This window comes from Triturus cristatus, chromosome 1_1 (genome assembly GCF_964204655.1).
Source record: "Triturus cristatus chromosome 1_1, aTriCri1.1, whole genome shotgun sequence".
NCBI classification, from domain to species: Eukaryota; Metazoa; Chordata; class Amphibia; order Caudata; family Salamandridae; genus Triturus; species Triturus cristatus.
Window position 1 is genome coordinate 1,290,578,237 of NC_140579.1, and position 20,098 is coordinate 1,290,598,334.

Consider the following 20,098-nt stretch of genomic DNA (forward strand, 5'->3'; position numbering starts at 1 on the left):
ATAGACAAGATGGCTTTTCAAAGACCCGCAAACAGCATCATACATACCGGGCAAAGCACTCCATGCATGACGCTGCACGGGGACGGCACGGACCGGGGAAGACCTAACAGCATCATACATACCGGGCAAAGCACTCCATGCACGACGCTGCACGGGGACGGCATGGACCGGAAAAGCACTGTAGAAAACCAGAAAAAAAGCGTTAGATGAGAAACATAGACAAGATGGCTTACCTAAGACCCGCAAACAGCATCATACATACCGGGCAAAGCACTCCATGCACGACGCTGCACGGGGACGGCACGGACCGGGAAAGCCCTGTAAAAAAACAGAAAAAAGCGTTCGATGAGAAACATAGACAAGATGGCTTACCTAAGACCCGCAAACAGCACCATACATACCGGCCAAAGCACTCCATGCACGACGCTGCACGGGGACGGCACAGACCGGGGAAGCCCTGTAAAAAAACTGAAAAAAAGTGTTAGATGAGAAATATAGACAAGATGGCTTACCTAAGACCCGCAAACAGCATCATACATACCGGGCAAAGCACTCCATGCACGACGCTGCACGGGGACGGCACGGACCGTGAAAGCCCTGTAAAAAAACCAGAAAAAAGCGTTAGATGAGAAGCATAGACAAGATGGCTTACCTAAGACCCGCAAACAGCATCATACATACCGGGCAAAGCACTCTATGCACGACACTGCACGGGGACGGCACGGACCGGGAAAGCCCTAACAGCATCATACATACCGGGCAAAGCACTCCATGCACGACGCTGCACGGGGACGGCACGGACCGGGAAAGCCCTGTAAAATAACAGAAAAAAAGCGTTAGATGAGAAACATAGACAAGATGGCTTACCAAAGACCCGCAAACAGCATCATACATACCGGGCAAAGCACTCCATGCACGACGCTGCACGGGGACGGCACGGACCGGGAAAGCCCTGTAAAACACAGAAAAAAAGCGTTAGATGAGCGACATAGACAAGATGGCTTACCTAAGACCCGCAAACAGCATCATACATACTGGGCAAAGCACTCCATGCACGACGCTGCACGGGGACGGCACGGACCGGGAAAGACCTAACAGCATCATACATACCGGGCAAAGCACTCCATGCACGACGCTGCACGGGGACGGCACGGACCGGAAAAGCACTGTAAAAAAACAGAAAAAAAGTGTTAGATGAGAAACATAGACAAGATGGCTTACCTAAGACCCGCAAACAGCATTATAGATACCGGGCAAAGCACTCCATGCACGACGCTGCACGGGGACGGCACGGACCGGGAAAGCCCTGTAAAAAAACAGAAAAAAAGCGTTAGATGAGAAACATTGACAAGATGGCTTACCTTAGACCCGCAAACAGCATCATACATACCGGGCAAAGCTCTCCATGCACGACGCTGCACGGGGACGGCACGTCACTGTATCTGACCAGGAGTGTTGCATGTGTACCAGCAGTTGTGGTGGTGGGACTGGCATTCATTTTTTGGGGTTATGAGATTCTGTAGCTGCAATGTTATCCGCATAGTTATGGGTTTTGTGCATTTGCCACATAATCCACAATCTACTGAATAATTATAGATTTGTATAAACATTGTTGTAGTTCAAATGGATCAAAATTTACTAAAACAAAAATGCACCACACAGGGATGTTCATTTACACAACCTTTGCGAAGGTTAACTGGTCAGTTGTCAATTGCTGTATCCAGGTGCTAAACTGGTACTAATGAGATTACACTTTTGACCACACAGTTGTAATGTATTAAAATGACAAAATAGTACTATAATAATGCCACATAAGTTTCATTCTTCCGCACAATTTGCATTTTCCTGCCGGATAATTTGGTCAATCTTGTCTCATAATTTTGTACAGTCATGCTGCCTAATTCCAGTGGCCATAACAGCGCTAAAAACAAGCATTGGCATAGCCAATAGATCTCGCCTTTGGGGCCCTATAAGCGTTTAACCATGCAACAGTTAATGTTGTTGCACCAAGGATATTGTGCTGCATCACTAAATACTTATAAGCAGTGTTCCCGCTAAATTTTTTTCCTCTGTGTGCGGTAGTGTAAGGTCTTTGTGCGCTGCAACCAAGGCTATGTGCGCCAATAACCAGACCGTGCAAGTGGGTGCAGCGCCAAATATCACGCCAAACTTTTAATTAAAAAAGTGAAAAGACGCTGCATTTCCTCACATACAGATCCACGTGAACGGTGTTAAGGCCTGTTTGAAACCGTCCTACATAGCAATTTGAAACCTTGGCAGCTATGTTGGTGTATTTCTTTTCTTGATAGAGCTGGGCTGTGGGGTAATTGAACTGTGTCACATCCAGGAGTTCATAGCAGGGAACAATTGGGTTGTAGCTGACGGCAGCGCAAATTTCTCTCAATGGGGCAGTATGGTGTTCAGTGGAGGAAATGATGTGGCACTATGGTCAGAGCTGCCGAATTTGGAACTGGGGAACCAGGTTCAGCCTTCACGACCAGTCCAATAGATCACTCTCCTGAGGGAGCACATTCCCTTGCTAGAACTTAGAAGCCCTGGTGTCTTAGCACCAGCATGTGGACCCTAACGGTGGCAAATGTGGTTTAACCTTAAAGGCCTGTCAACCACAATCCATACCACCAGTATTGCGGGCAGGCCTATGAAGCAGCACACCCTAGCGCGATAGTCAACGAGGTCACAGGACCCTTGAGCAAGGTGGCTCTAGGGCGGTGCGATTGCACCGGGCGCTGATTCGGGTGCAAGTATATTATGTTTCTAAAAGCACTTGCTGCTTCCTTCCTGGCCTCCAGCAATTTTAGGCAACAATAAAATTGTCATGATAACTCCGGTGATTAATGTCCTAGAGAGAAGAACCCGAGGGAACATGTCACAGGTGTGGCGGCATACAGCCTATGTGTGCTGAGACAGGGGCGGATGACATCAGAGGCTCCAAAAGGAAACAAGGATGGATTATCAATACCCCAAGTCTGCTGTGTTTCCCTCTCATTTGCTGGCGGTATTGGTGGTGGTATCGCGGATGTGCAGGAATTACCTTGCTTACGTTGACCCTCATGGAGTGACATCTGGCTGGCAGCTTAGTATCTCATTGCTCCAGCCTCAGCGCCCTATGCCCTCCTTGAGAAGAAGCCAATACTACTTCAGAGTCGACGGCCTTCATAGCTCCTAGAAACAGGACCTGCTGCAGAATCCGCGCTTCAATCTCTCCGAGGCTGGCCTGCAGGGAGAGGCGGTTGTCTCTCAGCATGTGGGGCGCGGGAGGAGGCATTCTTAAACGTAGACACTGCTCCCGGGCTGCTAAATATATACCACTTTGCACTGACAGAGCCAACTCTGTCTGAACAGGACAGCACAAAAACACAGGAATAAATTTGTGCAAGCAGCTGAGGCTGTGACAACAGCTTACAAAACAAGATAAATGCACGTGCAAAAGTCACCTACAGATGCCGCGTTTGTAGGTTCTGCATTTCTTCTCTTAATAGAGCGCAGCTGCGGGGTGATTGTGCGCCTTTCCTAACGTTTTCATGTTAATGGCAGCGCCCTTCATGAGCTTCAATTAACATGAACACTTTAAAAAAAGGCACACAATCACCTGGCAACTTAGCTCTATTAAGAGAAGAAATGCAGCATGTGCTTTTAGGTGATTCTAAAAACACACGCTGTGTTTGGTGCTGCATTTCTTTCGTTTTCTAGTGTTGCTGCCGGCAGATTGTGTGCTTTTGTTTAAAGCATTCATGTTAATCGCAGCTCCTGACGGGCTCTGCAATTAACACGAATACTTAAACATAAGCAAACAATGAGCCCCACAGACGCACTCTAGCAAACAAAAGAAATTTAGCAAGTGCTCACTTGCTAAATTTCTCTTCGTCTGCGCGTTTGAAATGCCCGTTTTTCGCGCTGTAGTGGCGGCGCCAATGCTCTCCGGGATGTGTGTGCGCGCCACACACACACAGCACTGTGCGCTCGGGGCACTGATGTGCGCGCGCGCTCAGGCGCGCACGTTCGGGGGAACACAGCTTATAAGGTCCCAAAAGCGAGACCTATTGGCTATGACAATGCTTTTTATTTTTATTTTAGGCACCACCTTAAGTCCCTGGTTGCTAGAGGGAAGGGCCTTTCCTGGACTGTAAGAAGTAAGCAGGGATTGAATGATAGGTGGGTCTTTTCCATAGCTGGCCCAGTGTACAATACAGAGTTCCTTGAATTTAATTATTTTCTGAACTGGAAGCCAATGCAGGGCTGGTCTGGCTGGTTGATGCTTTGGTAGCTGTTGAAGAGTTCTTGCAGCTGCATTTTGTACCACTTGAAGCCTTTTGATCACACATTTTGGGCTCCCACAATACAGGGAGTTGCCGTAATCAAGGTGGGAGTTTATAAGACTTTGCACCACTATCCTGCTAGTGGGGAAAGGTAGCATCTGCAAGAACCTTCTTAGAGATCTTAAAATACCAAAGCATGAGCCTTCAAAGTTTTGAACTTGTGTTTCCATTGTCACCTAAGCTTTTTCCTGCTTGGGTTGGCTTAGGGCGGTCACCCAGATAGTCTGAACCTGAGAGTTCCTGCCACCTTGAACTATCATTTCTTACCACCAGAACCTCTGTTCTTTCGACTTTAAGCTTTAGCCTCCTGTTGGACATCCAGTCTGACCTCCTTGAGGCAAGAGTTTAGTTGGGAGGTAGTTTGAGTGGTATTGGGTTTGAGGGCAGGATAACCTGAGTGGTGTCAGCTTATGAAACTAGAGCAAGCCCATGTGTGTCAACAATATCAACCAGGAAGCGTACATACAAGTTAAACAATGTAGGGTTAAGTGGGGAGCCCTGTGAGACTCCACATGACAGTGGATGGATGGAGGAGGCAAAGGAGTCTTCACATACTTCAGTGGTGTCGAATTTAATAAAATATCTACTTGTCCATGAGACAGGTTGTTTTGTAAAACTACTTGTCCTGTAACAAGATCCACTTGTTCCTTTGGTGATATGTAGTGTGGTGACAAATTATGGCAGCAACCTCATTATATAAGAGCTCTGAAAATAGTCTCTCTGATTATGCCAGAGCTCATACCATAGTAGGGTTTGAATTCTAGGAATTCCCTTATTTTGTCACCTTACCACAGATCTACATACTGGGGCTGGAGGCAGCGTTGAGCAATAGTTCCCCAAGGTTGAAATGCTCTTTTGAGTCCCTGCAAACCTACTATCTTGCAAGTTTTATGAGTTTTCATCAGCTTGCCTCTAATATTTTACCATATAGAGAAAGGTAGGAAGTTTACTCCGGATAAGGGCAGAAGTAAAACTTCTTCCAGGGTTGGGGGTAAAAGTAGTTGGTGGTAAAGCGAACTTGTTACAAAGCAACAGGTTTCGCATGAGGAAATCTACTCATGATTATTTGCCAGTGCTAAAATGCAGTTCACAAATATTTTCTAGGAGTAAGATTTCCTGACCTACTTTTGTAAATTCATGAAAGCCATAAATCGGCACTACTGGAAGGACATATACCATGGGTGCACTTTTGTGACTTTCTTTAGGAATTGGGCCCCTATTTAGGTCTGGTATTTTATTTTTTATTAAAATTTGATCTATCTACTGGCTGAGCGTCACTGTGAGAGACCGTAAGTATACTGCTCTTTCACAAGGAGCATATTTTCATCCAAAGTAGTTATGTTCAATGCCAGGAGCTACTGTGGCAATGTGTGGTTTTTGAGACCAAAAATATTTTTGCTTTTGGCAATGTTTGTTATAATTATGAGGGCCCAGCAGCTCCCTCAACAATAAAGTTTCACAAAGCCCATGTCAAAACAGGACACGCACTGACAAATTCAAAAGGCTTCCCACCAAGGTCCTACCTGGGTTCGAGTCTCGGCAGCGACGCTAAACATCCTGTGATTCTGGGCAAATCACTTAATCTCCCTGTGCCTAACAAAAATTAATGTGTACTTGTGTAACGAAACTGGTGCTATGTGAAGCGCTCTGATACTCGATATCTTCGGGTCTAGCTCGCGCTATATAAAACTCTAAAAAAGGAAAAAAAAAAAAAAATTTTAAAGTGTGTGGCAGACCTAGAGTCCCCATAGTAAACAGATTATGGTTTTCAGCTAAATTAGTAATATAGGTGGCAGTATCCACAGGATATCTTATGGCTGTTGGGTTGCAGAGATGCCGATTCTGGTATCTGCTATCTTGGGTCACCGCTCACCCCCAGGATAACTTTATTCTTTATTGACCCTTATCCAAATTAGAAGGTTCAGAGGTCACAGACCTGTATACATTGATTCTTCCAAACAGTTGAAGAGATCGTCACACCATTGTTGTACAGATTCCGAATGCTTAGTCTTTCACCCAATAACAGTGGCCTTTTTATGGCTAGGCTATATCCTCTAGGCAGAACAGTAGGATTCTAGTAATTGGGTCTTTTTTAAAGATAGTACTAGTGGTAAAAAATCACTTATAAATAAAGTTGCAATCTTAAAATAAATCACCCATCTTACAAAAGTGATGTTCATTGAATAGTCTAGATCAGAATTTGTAATCTGAGGAGTTCCATGTTAGCTGATCTTTGCCAATTTTCTTGATCAATAATTGAAATTAAAGCTCCTATGACTGTTCGCTGAGCGAATAACCACACTGTTCTTCATTTTAGAGTTACAACCACTCTCCCCTACAATAACTTCACCACGGCTATTGAAAGCGTTCAACACATTACAATTTATATTAGCTATAACAAACATGTATTTGTCATACTCTTCTCATACATAGGTCATTTAATGTATAAAAGCCACTATGGTATCATCGTGAAAATGTTAAGCTGTGACAAATGGAGGTTACACAGTGGAAAAGGTAGCTAGTAATTTTGGAACAGTGACATGCTATGCCTGCAATGGTTTTAATGTGTAATAAAGCCACATTTGCGCTGAACAAACTGACCTTTAATTGGCTTTTTACCGAAAATGTTTTTCGAAAGCTTCTACATGCCATGTTTCAAGACCTAATGAGATCATATCCAAACGCTGATTGGATCATTTCCCAACACTCATAAATTAGAAGGCTGTGTGGAATTAAAATACTTCTAATTCAGTCCTTTGATTCAGCCAGATTACCTTTGCACTCTTCCTTGAACACGAGAGTTAAAAAAACAACAAGTTTTTCCACCCTATATTAAAAGTAATGACTGAATCTTTTATTTTCCAGATTTTCTCCCCATAACCAGTGTTTAACTCCTGTCCATTTTAGTCATTGTTTAAATTTTTTTGAGGCAACCTCAGTAAGACTACCCAGCATATCCCAATTATTATTTTTTTTTACCTCCTTGCCTGCTATATTGCTACCTAGCTTTAATGGACAAAACAGACTAGGAAAAGCAGGATTGGGAATAATGTTGATTTTTGTAAATTAATCCCACGCTTCATAAATTACTTGGCCTCTAACAGAATACACTCCACTATCAAGAGAGATCTAAGAGTAACCGTACTACATTCAGTTTCTGGACCCAAATTTGAGTCACCACATTCAACTTTGGTAATGTGTTTCCACTAATGATGTTTAACTTTTGTAGAGAGCGAAACAGCTGCCACAGTTAAGTATATATTCATTTCCCTCTGATATGTATAGTGAGAGAAATACTAACCTATCTATAGAACCCTGGTAACTCTTAGTATCTAATAGTTATTTGTCATCTAATGTAGCCAAGCTGTTTTGCTTAAAGATTGCTACTCTTTGGTTTAAATGGACCTTTTTCTGAGAATGCATTGGCTTATTACAATGTTTTGTACAAGGGACAACCTATCCCTTCTTAACAGCACAATTGTACGTTTGAGTGATAAATATCTTTTGACGTGTATTAAGAACATCATCACAGACTTCAGATTCTGCTTGTTTGGGAATTACCGTATCTGGTGGAAGGTTTCTTTACCACTTCCTTCCAAAGTTTGGCCCCAGCTGTGGAGGAACGTTCTTTCCAAGCCACGGTATGTGATAGTTCTGCATTATAACCAGGGTCACTGGAATTATGTGGCAGGAGAGGGACAATTTATGTGGCAAGGAAAGGCTAATTATGTGGCATAATGTGGCACTTTTTGGAATAGTATTTCATCATAATCTCATCCATTTTTAAACTTGGTAACACCGTCTGGGTATTGGTTGCATCTCGTTAGAACCGGTCTGTTTAACACCCAAATATAACAATATGCAACAGAAAGGTTAACCAGTCCAGCTATGCAAAGGGCCTTCCACTGCGTGTCAACATGAGTCGCTGCATTTTTTTTGTAACTTTTAAACTATTTGAACTAGAAACACATTTTTATTGTTAAAATCTGCAGATTATGTGACAGATGGATTATATGACAAATGTATAATTATGGGAAACTCAATGCGGCCGCATAATCCTATAATTCTAGTGGCCCTGATTATAACAGTGGTAGGACAAGCTGTAATGATCCCAATGTAGGACAATGTCTACTAACCTTAGACCTGATCTTATTCAAATTCTTAACCATTGCCTTCTTATCAGCTTTATTTTTAATTTTCTTGACTGTTACCTAAACCTCTCAGCCCACTTTTCTGTACAAATCTGATTCCATCACATTCCTATAGGTAGACCCATGTAACCCCTCCTTTACCGTTTGTAGTTAAACCCAGAAAGGGACAAGGTAAAACAATGTCCAGCTGGGTAGGTGACGCTAAGGAGGTGAAACCAAAGTCAGTCTCCTCTATAGCTGCCAAAACAGCTCCATCGGGCATCGGCCATGTTGCTCGGGTACCGCGGTCAGTATAACATATAAGGTTTCTGCCGGAGGGCATCGTCATAGTTCCATCAGCCGCACCAGTCCCGGTGTTATTGGGAAACGCCGCCCGCCTCAACCTCCAGCTTTCCGGTACTCATCTCTCCTCAGCTGGTCGAAGGTTCTCCACTTTCCTTCAGGATCCCCATTACTGGTTCAGGTGCAGCAACGTGCCTCCACCGACACTAGAGCATAGACAGCAGTTGCGTTGATATTCGATGTAGGATAGATCTAGTTGTGTCCCAAGAGGCCCTCTCAATACAGTGTGGAGATAGGGGTGGTATCATCCCTCGTAGGTGCCAGCAATGCCTGAACTCCCTTGACCACCATTTTAGGTTTAGGTTTCCGCCTGCTTAGACCCTCAGGCTAGCGCATAGAACTCCTCCACGGGTCCCGCTGAACAGTTCTTTGTCCTGCCGCCGCTGCTGTGCCCCTCTTACGATCTCGCGCGCAGCACTCATCATAGATGATAATCTTTCATTTAGAGACCCTGCCTGACATTGTTTCAACAGAATTTTTGTTTTAGAAGAGTGTGGGTTCTTTGTCGCTGCTGAAGTTGATCATGTCTTCGATATCTCATCCAAAAGGGCAGCATGGAACCCAGACTCTTAGTTTCTACCGCTGAAGCCGACACGTTTTAGGTTTTTCTAGGCTTTTCAGTAATGTTTGTCTTGTTAACATATCCTTTAAATTATTTTTATCCTTAAGCTCATGAGATAAGTCCTTAGACAAATTGTCCTTTGAACCAGGAATATTCATCGATGAAGGGTGGAATTTAAAATGACCCAGTCGACTGCCATGTGAAATACCAGGAATATGACTTCAATAATTGACAGAGCTTGTATCCATATTCGCAAGATGGGTGAATTTTGGTGCTGACTAGTGAAGGATTGTTTCAGGAATGTTATGTATTGAAAAAAATGAAGTGATTCTACATTATTCAAACTTTCCTAAGCTAACGGGAAAGGTAAGGTTTGCATTCGTAGAAGAATCCATACTTGCCTGTTCCTGTAACGTTACTATGCCTGACAGCAAGTTCGGCAAAAAGACCGGACGTAGTTTACAGTTCCATGGTCTAACAGCTTTTATTTTTCACTCTGTTCACTGGCACACTGCTTTAACACAAACTGTCCATTTATGGGCATAGTGCCAGATAGTAACGTTGGCGATATGGCTCCTTCTCTGCTGACGGCTGTCCCCTTTTGTTCCCCTTCATCACAATTCACAGACTTCCAGACTTGTTTATTTATTCTGCAGGAAATCAGTCCTTATTTGCAATACTGGTTGTACAGTTTCCCCTTTGCTGTCTCCAATCATTTTATTTCAGTGGACATGCAAGTGTCCGGGTAGAAATGGATTGAATGGTCTTCTTGTTATTTTAGCCTTTCTCTTTCCTCTAAAAATATGCATTTTACATATTACATATTAGTCGATGATCATTGCCAATACGATTCACCCTCTATCTTTATATCAGTGATGGGGAGTTGATCCTTAAGCACTTGTGGAGACTTTGTGAATGAATGTTTCTATTGGTCCTAGCACTGCTAGTAGCCCCTCCCCTCGTGAGGTTTCTGCATATATTTCGCGTACCCTTGCGTCCAGTATACATGCATTCATCAAACACTATTCTTATATGTTCAAGTCTTGGGTAACTTGCATACTGATATTTTATTAATAAAGATTGTGGCCATTTCGAGCTTTATTGCCTTCTCTTTGGAGACTTTTCACCTTTAAGGAACCATGTGTCATCACTTATCTGGTTTACTCTATTTTCCAGTTCCATTATTTCTTGGAGTTTATCAAATGTATTTTGAGGAGGCTTAGCTTTAGGTAGATCTTGGATCCATCATGGCATTTCCAAAGTAGAGGCACCTTTTAAATTTTGCGAGGTGCCTTTTTTATGTTGTGAGGTGCAATTTGTTACCTACTTGATCTACCACTGGAACAAAGCTACACCCTACTGGGTTACTTGTGTTACAGTTCAGAGAGGATGTGACCTGACTTGGCAGTTCAGGCTGGACTGTTCCCACTGGAGCTGGGTCAAGACTGATTTGAAGATGGCTGGGTCTGAACTGAGGTGGCATGGTGGTCAAAAGAATTATGGACTGGAATGCTACCCTGAGTGATTGCCAGTAGTTAGTCTTATTTCAAACATTCCTCCCATCACCCTTTTGTGTGTTGTGCAGCATACTTTTATTCTCTTTTTCAAGGCTGTTATTTGTGCTGCCATTCTAATGGAGCTTGTCCTAAAATTATTTGAACTGTGGCTAAGGCGGTCAGAAATGGTTATTTCCAAGGTCCCTTCTTTTTAAAAAAAAAGAAATTGTCTAGGTTTTCATCTACTTCCGTCTGTCGGATTCTAGATGGGATCCGTTTACTCTTCAAATGTTCTTCTACTCTTGAACTGCAGAGCTCACTTGCCACCCACTGAGCCTCTCTCCATGTGCAATGAATTGAGTTCTCCAGGTATGTCAAGGTTACTGCTCTTTCCTATGTAGATTATTTTCTGTATGTTCTTGGGTAAAAATCTGATTTCTACACAAGTAGCAATGTACTCCATGTATTCAGGACCCGATCTACTTTTGTGTACCACTAGCCAAATCCAAATCGCACAAAGGGAATGGGATAGTTCGACCAATTACTGTCACCTGGTTAATTTCTGGGATCTCCATGGTCTTTGGGGCCAACCCATTGAGTATTTCAGCAACTCATTCCACCTGTCTTGCACAGACCATACTGGAGATATTTCTGTATCTGGACCTTTTTGGAGTTTCATCTACTATACCGATCTTCCTTTGACATTTCCTCCCCAGTTGTGGAACTAATTGTTATGGATTTACAATTATAATCATTCTAATGTTAAAGGAAACCACCACATAGAATTCAGTGGTCATCATGATTCAAAAAGAGTAGTTGATCATGACCCAAAAGAAGTACTTGAGCCCAGATTGGTAAGCTGTCCAACACGCCCCGTCCCCATGTGTCAGAACACAAGCTACCACAGATGCTTTTTGTCTTATCAAGCTTTATCAGCAAGCTAGTAACCTCGGTAACCACATGGTTCTTGTCCCTTAAATGGAAGCTTGTGATGGCTGAACCAAAATGTGACTGTATCCTAATTCATTAGCTAGTTCTGCCTTTTCCCTGATTATTCTTTTGTGCCATTACCACTTTGTCCCTTTACTTCATTGCAATCTTTATAATATGAAGAGGAGTTATTCTCCGTAGTATACAGTTAGTGGTAGCCTCATCAAAATGTATTAGCCTTTCCCTTGCCAGAAGAGCAAAAATCCTGTTTGTCCATTTTACTAATACTGACTCTGCAATGTTCTCCTTTTTTTTCTATTGTATATGTTTGCATTATTGGCTGTTGATAGGTTATACGTCTGCTTTCTTCTTGTGGTCACATCCAGGAACTGATTTGGTTTCTCTGTGCGTGGGCGTTGCCATGCAGGCTGGTATCTAGGTCCAACATTCATCTTTTTTTAGTCTTTTCTGTAAAGAGTGCTTGTTCTCCCGCCAGTAGTCCCATTCACAGATATTACACCTTCCTTGTAGTGGGGGGGGGGGGTGGCGGGGTTTAACCACCTTACGTGTACATGTATGCCAAACTCTACAGGATCAGGGGGTTTGGGCTTTAGTTTCAAGACCAAGCAGGAGCTGTGTAATTGCTAAGTAGGTTTATTCTTGTTGGCCTGAGGAGCACTGAGTGGGGGTGAATATGAAGAAACTCCTTGTTCATGTGGGTCAAGGGGACTGAGCTGTGCAGGTTCATTACCACATTTATCTCCACACTCAAGCAGGCTACAGTTGTTTACATCACCCCTTAAGGATAGTAGATGTTGGATGTTAGGCCTTTCTGAAAGATTACCCCCTCTTCCTTCTAATCCTCATTGGAAGCAGATATAAACATTGCCAATAAACATTCAATTGAGCTTCACTCTTTCTTTGGTGCAAATATAAGCCATAACCATGGAAAAGAGAAACATATCTTCTGTCTTCATTTTAGGAACCTTCTTCTCAGCTTGGGTCTCTTTGCAGCTGGTGTTTGGATGGTAAGAAATTTGACTGATTATGACCCGATGGCACCTACACCAGTGGCGTAGGACAGACGGTAAGGCATTTAGATGATGTGTTTGAATCTTAGTCCTAGTGAGGCCTGTGGAAGTAAGGCTGATACATGTTTCTAATCTGTGGAGCATCAGCTTGCATAGCACAGTCTTAAGACTGGTGCTGAATCACAGAACTGTTGAGGCAAGTAGATATGCAGGAATTGGCAGAAAATTTGGAGGTTAGGATTTTCCCCCATGGAGGTTACTGTGCGAATTTTGAAGGTAAGCAACTAGGACGTAGAGCATCTCGTAAAACGGGAGATGAGATACTGTGCACGGGAATTCTAGAATTTAAAATTCATGTGGACTACTTGGAGTTCTAAAATTGAACTTTCCTTTTAAATAATGTGGAGTTGAGTGTTATTTTTCTCACAGGGGATTAGCATAATGGTTCTTTGTATTTTATATTTGTTCCTGGTATTACTGTTTCCTCCCAACTTTGTACTGAAGAGAAAAGTCAAAGTTTTACAGAAGTGAATGAGGTGGCCATCTATCTCTACTAAGCTGTTTCATATTCTGGTGTCGTTGCAGGAGAGAATGCTTTTTTTCTGGTCTTCTCCCTTCTTGCGCTTCTTTGCCTCGAGCCTGGTGATGTTGTTGCAGTGGGAAACAAGGTCCTCTGTAGATCAGTAATCACAAAAAGAGAGGGGGGCCAAGGAGCTGTTAAAGGTCCAGTGTCCATGCTCCTGATTCCTACATTCGTTATCACATTGGGACACTGTTCCTATAACGGGGTGCAAAAAGTCACCCAGGCATAAGGATGCAAATAGTCACCCGTTCAAAAAGAAAAAAGAGAGACATCCTAGGTAAGTGTGCCCAACTAATAGAGTGGATCAAACGCTTGTTGTCCTCTGTTGCCCTCACACACTCCAAGAGGTGTCATGCTTCATCATTGGGCAGTTGCTCCTCGTAGGGCCGGCGCTGCAATTCCCTAAGGGTCCCCCGAAGGGTCTCTTTATAGGAGATCTTTTTAAGGGACTGCCGGATGGTGCATGTGGGTGTGTGGGTCCAATGAGGGTGATAAAGGTGCGTGCAAGATAGTGAAAAAGTTAATATAGGGTAAACATGCAGCGAATGTTTGAATTGTAAACCCTTGCCAGAAAAACTGCTAAATAAAATAATTGCCCCTGAGGCATACTCTGCCCGGGTGTCTAAAGGTCAGAGATCAGACCTGGTGGGGAGGTAGAATTTATTATGGATTGCCTTGCAGAGTATGAGTAGGTCATTGCCATAGCACCCGAACTAGGCCAGACCATCAACGCCTCCCTCGGATCCGGTATCTTCCCCAATGACTGGAATCAAGCAGAGGTCAAGCCCCTCCTCAAGAAACCATCGGCTGACCCGACTGACCTGAAAAATTACAGGCCCATCTCTCTCCTTCCCTCCGCAGCCAAAGTCACTGAGAGATTCATCAATACCCAGCTGACCACCTTCATCGAAGAGAACGCCATCCTCGACTCCTCTCAGTCTGGATTCCGCAGCAACGACAGCACCGAGACCGCCCTTCTCGCCGCCACCGATGACATCCGCATGCTACTCGACCAGGGCCACACTGCGGCTCTCATCCTACTAGACCTCTCCGCAGCCTTCGACACCGTCTCACACCGGACTCTTGCTGCCAGAGTCCACGACTGGATCCACTCCTTTCTCTCTGGCAGAACCCAAAGGATCAGACCCTCTCCTCCACCCTCCCTTCCTCTCCGAGCATACAGAGATCAACTGTGGAGTACTCAAAGGACCCTCCCTCTGCCCCACGCTCTTCAACATCTACATGGCCCCCCTCGCCGCGATCCTCAGACAGCATGGGCTCAGCATAGTATCTTATGCCGACGACACTCCGCTTAACCTCTCTCTCACGAAGAACTCCGAAGACACCAGACTAAGAAGCAATGAAAGACATCGCAGCCTGGATGAGCGTCCGCTGCCTAAAACTGAACTCTGAGAAGACAGAGGTCCTCGTCCTCGGACCCTCCCCCACTGCGTGGGACAGCTCCTGGTGGCCCGCTGCCCTCGGAATCCCACCCACCCCGACCGACCATGTCTGGAACCTCTGCATCATCCTAGACTCCTCTCACACCTTGACCCGCCAGATCAACGCCGTCGCCTCCACCTGCTTCAACTCCCTGCGCAAGACCTTCAAATGGATTCCCCCCGAATGCAGAAAGACAGTCACTCACGCAATCCTAACCAGCAGACTGGACTGCGGCAATGCCCTCTATGCCGGAATCAACAAGACCCTGTTACACAAGCTCCAAACTATCCAGAACACCGCAGCCAGACTCGTCCTCTGCACCCCACGACATGAGCACATGACCCCACACCTATGAGACCTCTACTGGCTCCCCCTCGAGAAGAGAGCAACCTTCAAGCTACTCGCCCACGCCTACAAATCCCTCCACATCAGACCCAAATACCTCAATGAAAGAGTCTCCTTCCACGTACCCAAAAGGATCCTCACCTCCGCCGATCTCACCCTGGCAGAGACTCCACATATCAGCAGAACCAGAGCAAGCGGAAGAGCCTTCTCCTACGTCGCAGCAAAGACGCTCCCCCACTCTGCACACCTTCAGGAAGAGCCTCAAGACCTGACTCTTCAACCGATCCAGAGCTGCACCCCCCCCCCCTTGGCGCCTTGAGACCCTCACGGGTGAGTAGCGCGCTCTATAAACCACTGATTGATTGATATACGCTGGCAATTGCAGCCAGTGGAGCCCTTTGAAGATAGGTGCAAATCTGCCAAGCGTCCAGAGTGCTTTGATCAGGATGGAAGTGCTATAAAGTGCGTTCTTCAAAGGGGTGGTATGAAATTCTGATATGTTGGTTAGCATGGATTACCCTTCTCCAAGATTGGATAGAATCAAAGGGAGGATGGCTATACTGAAGGGGTATTATACTTGTGGAGCAAGAACATTAGCTGCTAGGTCATCTTTTTCTTGTAGTAGATGTGATTTTTTTTTTTTAAGTATTTTTATTCAACAAGACAGTACAGTGTTATTTGCAAAAGCATACACATTTGAGTTATGTTAACATTCAAACATCGTAGCTTAGGATAAACGGGGGATGGAATGAGTGGAAAACATCATTTACAAGGGGGCACATGGCCCCATTCCCATTAGTGTCACGTACCTGAGGAAAAACTACAATTAAGTGATCACTTCTCCATGGTCAGTTGAACCCCCTTCCATCCCCTCATGGCTCTCGGATGACCCCCTGTAGGCACTCCACTGTGCCCATCCCTTCTCCCATTTCTTGGCACACCCTCTGCTTTTATATACCGTTTCCTCTGCCGTCTGACACCAATCCAAATCCTTCTTCCACTCCGTGACTGGGGGGGGCGGGGAGTGGCGCCACCCATCCCTTGGCAATGTTACGCTTTGTGATCCTCGCTGCCAACGTAAGCCAGATGTTGACGTATCTGGGCCAGTCAACCTCACCCTTAATTATAAGTAGAAGCCACTTTGCGTTTAGTGGAACGTCGGTTCCAACTACCCTGGCCATTATTGCTGTGACCCTGCGCCAAAACTGCACAATCCTAGGGCATTCCCACAGAATGTGGACAAAGGTTCTCTCCCTCTGGCAGCCGCTCATACACTGCAGTGACGGTGCCCTTCCAATCATATGTAAAAGTGTTGAAGGGTAATAGGAGCAATGTAATATCCCAAGCTGGACCAGTCGAAACCGTGTACGTATCGCTATCTCCCTTGGTCCCTGGAGTGCCTCTAGCCACTCCTCATCATCTATGTTTCCCAGGTCGTCGGTCCATGCAGCCCTCAGGGTTGTTAACGGGTCAGGCAGGTTGTTCATAAATTTCCGGTATATTGTTGAGGTTGCTTTTTAAGGGATGGGATCAATGAGTAATCTGTCCTCTAAGGGGAATGGTCAGGAAGGGAGGTGCCGCGATGCAAATGTGTCAGTAGGGCATGCGTGAGCCTCAAGTATCGGAACCTCTGGGTCTCAGCCAGGTCAAACTCCTGTTGCAGATCCTCAAACGGAAGTGGAGCCCCTCCCCTCCACACATCCCCCAGCCACTCTATTCCTATTGTCTTCCAACATGTAAAACATTGTAGTGAGACCACCTCTTTTAACCCGTCACCCGACCAAAGTGGAGTTCTGCTGGTCAGTTTGTTCTGCCACCCCAAAGGCCGATTTGCCTCCCTCCAGCATACCACCACCACCGCTGTGTGTGGAGGCCATTTAGGGTCATGTTTTTGCCCATACAGCAGCGGCTCCCAATTACCTGCTGTCATGGTGTCCCAATCTACCCTGTACGCTGGCTCGTCTCTATCCACATAAACCCACTCGTTTACCACTAATAATTGTGATGCCCAGTAGAAGAGTCGAACAGCCGGTATAGCCAGGCCTCCATCAAATACCCCTCTTTGCAACTTATGGAGTGCTATTCTAGGTGTACCTGCCTGCCATAGTAATTCTGGGTATCTTGGGCAACCTTTTTAAAAACAGTTGGTGGGACGGGACAGAGGGTGTTTTTCAGAATGTATAGCAGGCGCGATGGGGCCATCATCACATTCCAAAATGGTTATTCTGGGTGATTTTAACTGATGGGAGAACGTTAGCACTAAGAACCAGCTAAGGGACTTGACGTATACTTGCAATAGTCTTGGCCTCCAACAACTAGTCACCTCCTCCACTCATCGGGGAGGTCACATACTTGATCTCCTCTTTGCAAATGAGTCTGAGGTTGAGCTTTTAAATATTTTACCCCAAATTTGGACAGACCACTGCCTTGTCCATTTTAATTTACAATTGGCGCATACCCCAGCTCAAGCTAAAACCGCAGTATCGTATCGGAAAGGCAGAAACTGGGTTAAATTGGCAAGGACGGGCGCCCTTTTAACTCCTCCCACAGTATGTCTTTTCCATGCCTCTAGTACGGTGGAGGCGAATTATAATGCCTACCAGGAGTTTATCACTGCAGACCTAGACCACCTAATTCCGATGAAAAAGATAAAAATTAGGAATAAAAAGTCAGCTCCCTGGTATGATGAAGACCTGAGAACGTTAAGACAATACTGTAGACGGGCCGAAAGGAAATGGAGGAAGGGATATTTGGACAGGGACAAGCTTATGTTAAAATCAGTACAGAGCAGGTATAAGTCACTCATTGCGGAGCGTAAGGCTAATTTCTATGCCGACTCTATAGTGCAAGCCTCAAATGGGGTTAAGGAATTGTTCAAAGTTTTAAGAACCATCTCGGCCCCGCGCTGCCTAGAGAATGAAGTAGTAGCCTCACAAAAGCTGTGTAATGAGATCGCTACTCATTTGAAGGACAAACTGGCAAAGATAGTTGATCATTTTGAGGGTAATGAAATAGCCGGCCAAGACTCAGTTAGGGAGGTGGCCGGCGAGAGGTCGGATCGCCACTGCTCCCTGGCCACTTTCCCTATTTTCACGGATTTGTCGTTCGTTGCAACAGCTCATAGTATCTCCTCTGGCTCACCCCTTGATCCCCTGCCCCAGAAGGCGTGGAAGTCCCATGGCCACCTGACCCTCCCTTGGCTGTGCCAGATCTGCAACCAGTCACTGGAAGTGGGTCTGGTTCCAGTGGGCTGGAAACAGGCGGTGGTCTCTCCTCTTATAAAAAAACCAACCTTGGATCCAACAATTCCAGCTAACTTCCGGCCTATCTCTCTCCTCCCTTTTCCTATTACAATCCTAGAAAAGGACGTGAGTAGGTCCCTCTCAGACTACCTAGAGGAATACCATTTACTGGACAAGGACCAATTTGGCTTCCGTCCCGGTCACGGAACGGAGTCCGCTCTGGTCACCATGCTGGATAATATGCGAATGCGGGCTAACAACGGGAGCACCGCTGTTTTGGTGCTCCTGGATATGTCAGCCGCATTTGACACAGTGAGACACTCAATCTTGTTGCAACGTTTGGAGGAGTTTGGGGTAAGGGGTCGGGCACTACAGTGGCTCCGCTCCTACCTGGTGGGAAGACATCAAGTGGTGACTCTGGGGCCTTTCTCTTCTATTTAATATATATCTACAGCCGTTATTCGCGATCATCAAAACGTTGGGGGTCGAGCTAATCAACTATGCAGATGATATGCAACTGGCTTTCTCACTGGAAGGAAAACAGGCAATCCCTCTTGAACAATTCCAGAGCTGCATGAGGCTGACTATTGACTGGCTACAAAGAAACTGCCTGCAGTTTAATGGACACAAAACTGAGCTAATGTACTTCTCACCGTTAAGGCAGGTTCAACATCTACCAGTGGACCTCAGGCTTACTCCGGATGAGGCCCCACTGGTTCCAGCCAGCACAATACGGAATCTCGGTTTCTTATTTGACAGCAATCTCCAGTTGGATTCGCAGGCAAATAAGACTGCCAGCGTATGCTTTGGGTTAATACGGCTTCTACGCCGAATTCTTCCACTTTTGCCCAAAGACTCTCGCAGCATGGTCGTAAGGAGTACGGTGCTAAGCAGAATGGATTATTGTAACTCTCTGTATTTAGGAGCCCCCCAATACATTCAGCAGGGGCTACAGAGAGTTCAGTCAGCTGCAGCGAAGCTTGCGCTAAACCGGAAGCAGGACTCTTCCTCTACCCAGGCGCTATACGAACTTCATTGGTTGCCAGTTAGAGAAAGGGTTCTCTTTAAGTCCCTCTGCTTAGTTTATAAAGCAATTCACGGGATGGGCCCGGTCCCTCTCCAGGAAAGATTTGCACGTTACTCCCCCTCAAGACAGCTGCGATCCTCTAATGCCAGCCTTTTGACACAACCTAGGTTTACACGAACTAGGACGGGTGGGAGGGCCTTCAGTGTGGTGGGAGCCCGGAAGTGGAACGAGCTCCCACAGGAGATTAGACAGTCGAACTCGTTGATGGAATTTAGAAAGAGCCTTAAGACCTGGCTCTTTCCAGCAGTTTGATAGACCCTGACCGACCGCCCCCCGCAGCACAAGTGATTCTGCTCTGTCAGAGGGCCTGGATACCCGTAGGGTCGCAGTTGCGCTTTACAAATATTAATACAATACAATACAATACAATCATCTTGAAAAGGGCCTCTCTGCCCGCAAAGGACGATGACAGGGCTCACCAGTTTTGTACAACCCAATGGAGTCTCTCCAACTGGGGGGTAAGATTCCTTACAAGAAACAATTGTTGGTTCCGAACAATCTGGAGGCCCAAGTATTTGAAACCCTCCGTGTCTATGGGTGCTGCACATT

At 45.4% G+C, this 20,098-nt stretch overlaps 1 long non-coding RNA gene across 1 annotated transcript in view; it reads left to right on the forward strand.

The window, feature by feature from the left end:
* The window catches only part of LOC146871976 (uncharacterized), a 522,926-nt gene that overhangs the window by 97,966 nt on the left and 404,862 nt on the right, over positions 1 to 20,098 (forward strand). Inside the window, exon 2 of the long non-coding RNA XR_014981287.1 lies at positions 12,801 to 12,905. This is a non-coding gene — a long non-coding RNA (uncharacterized LOC146871976). The remainder of the gene's footprint in view (positions 1 to 12,800; positions 12,906 to 20,098) is intronic.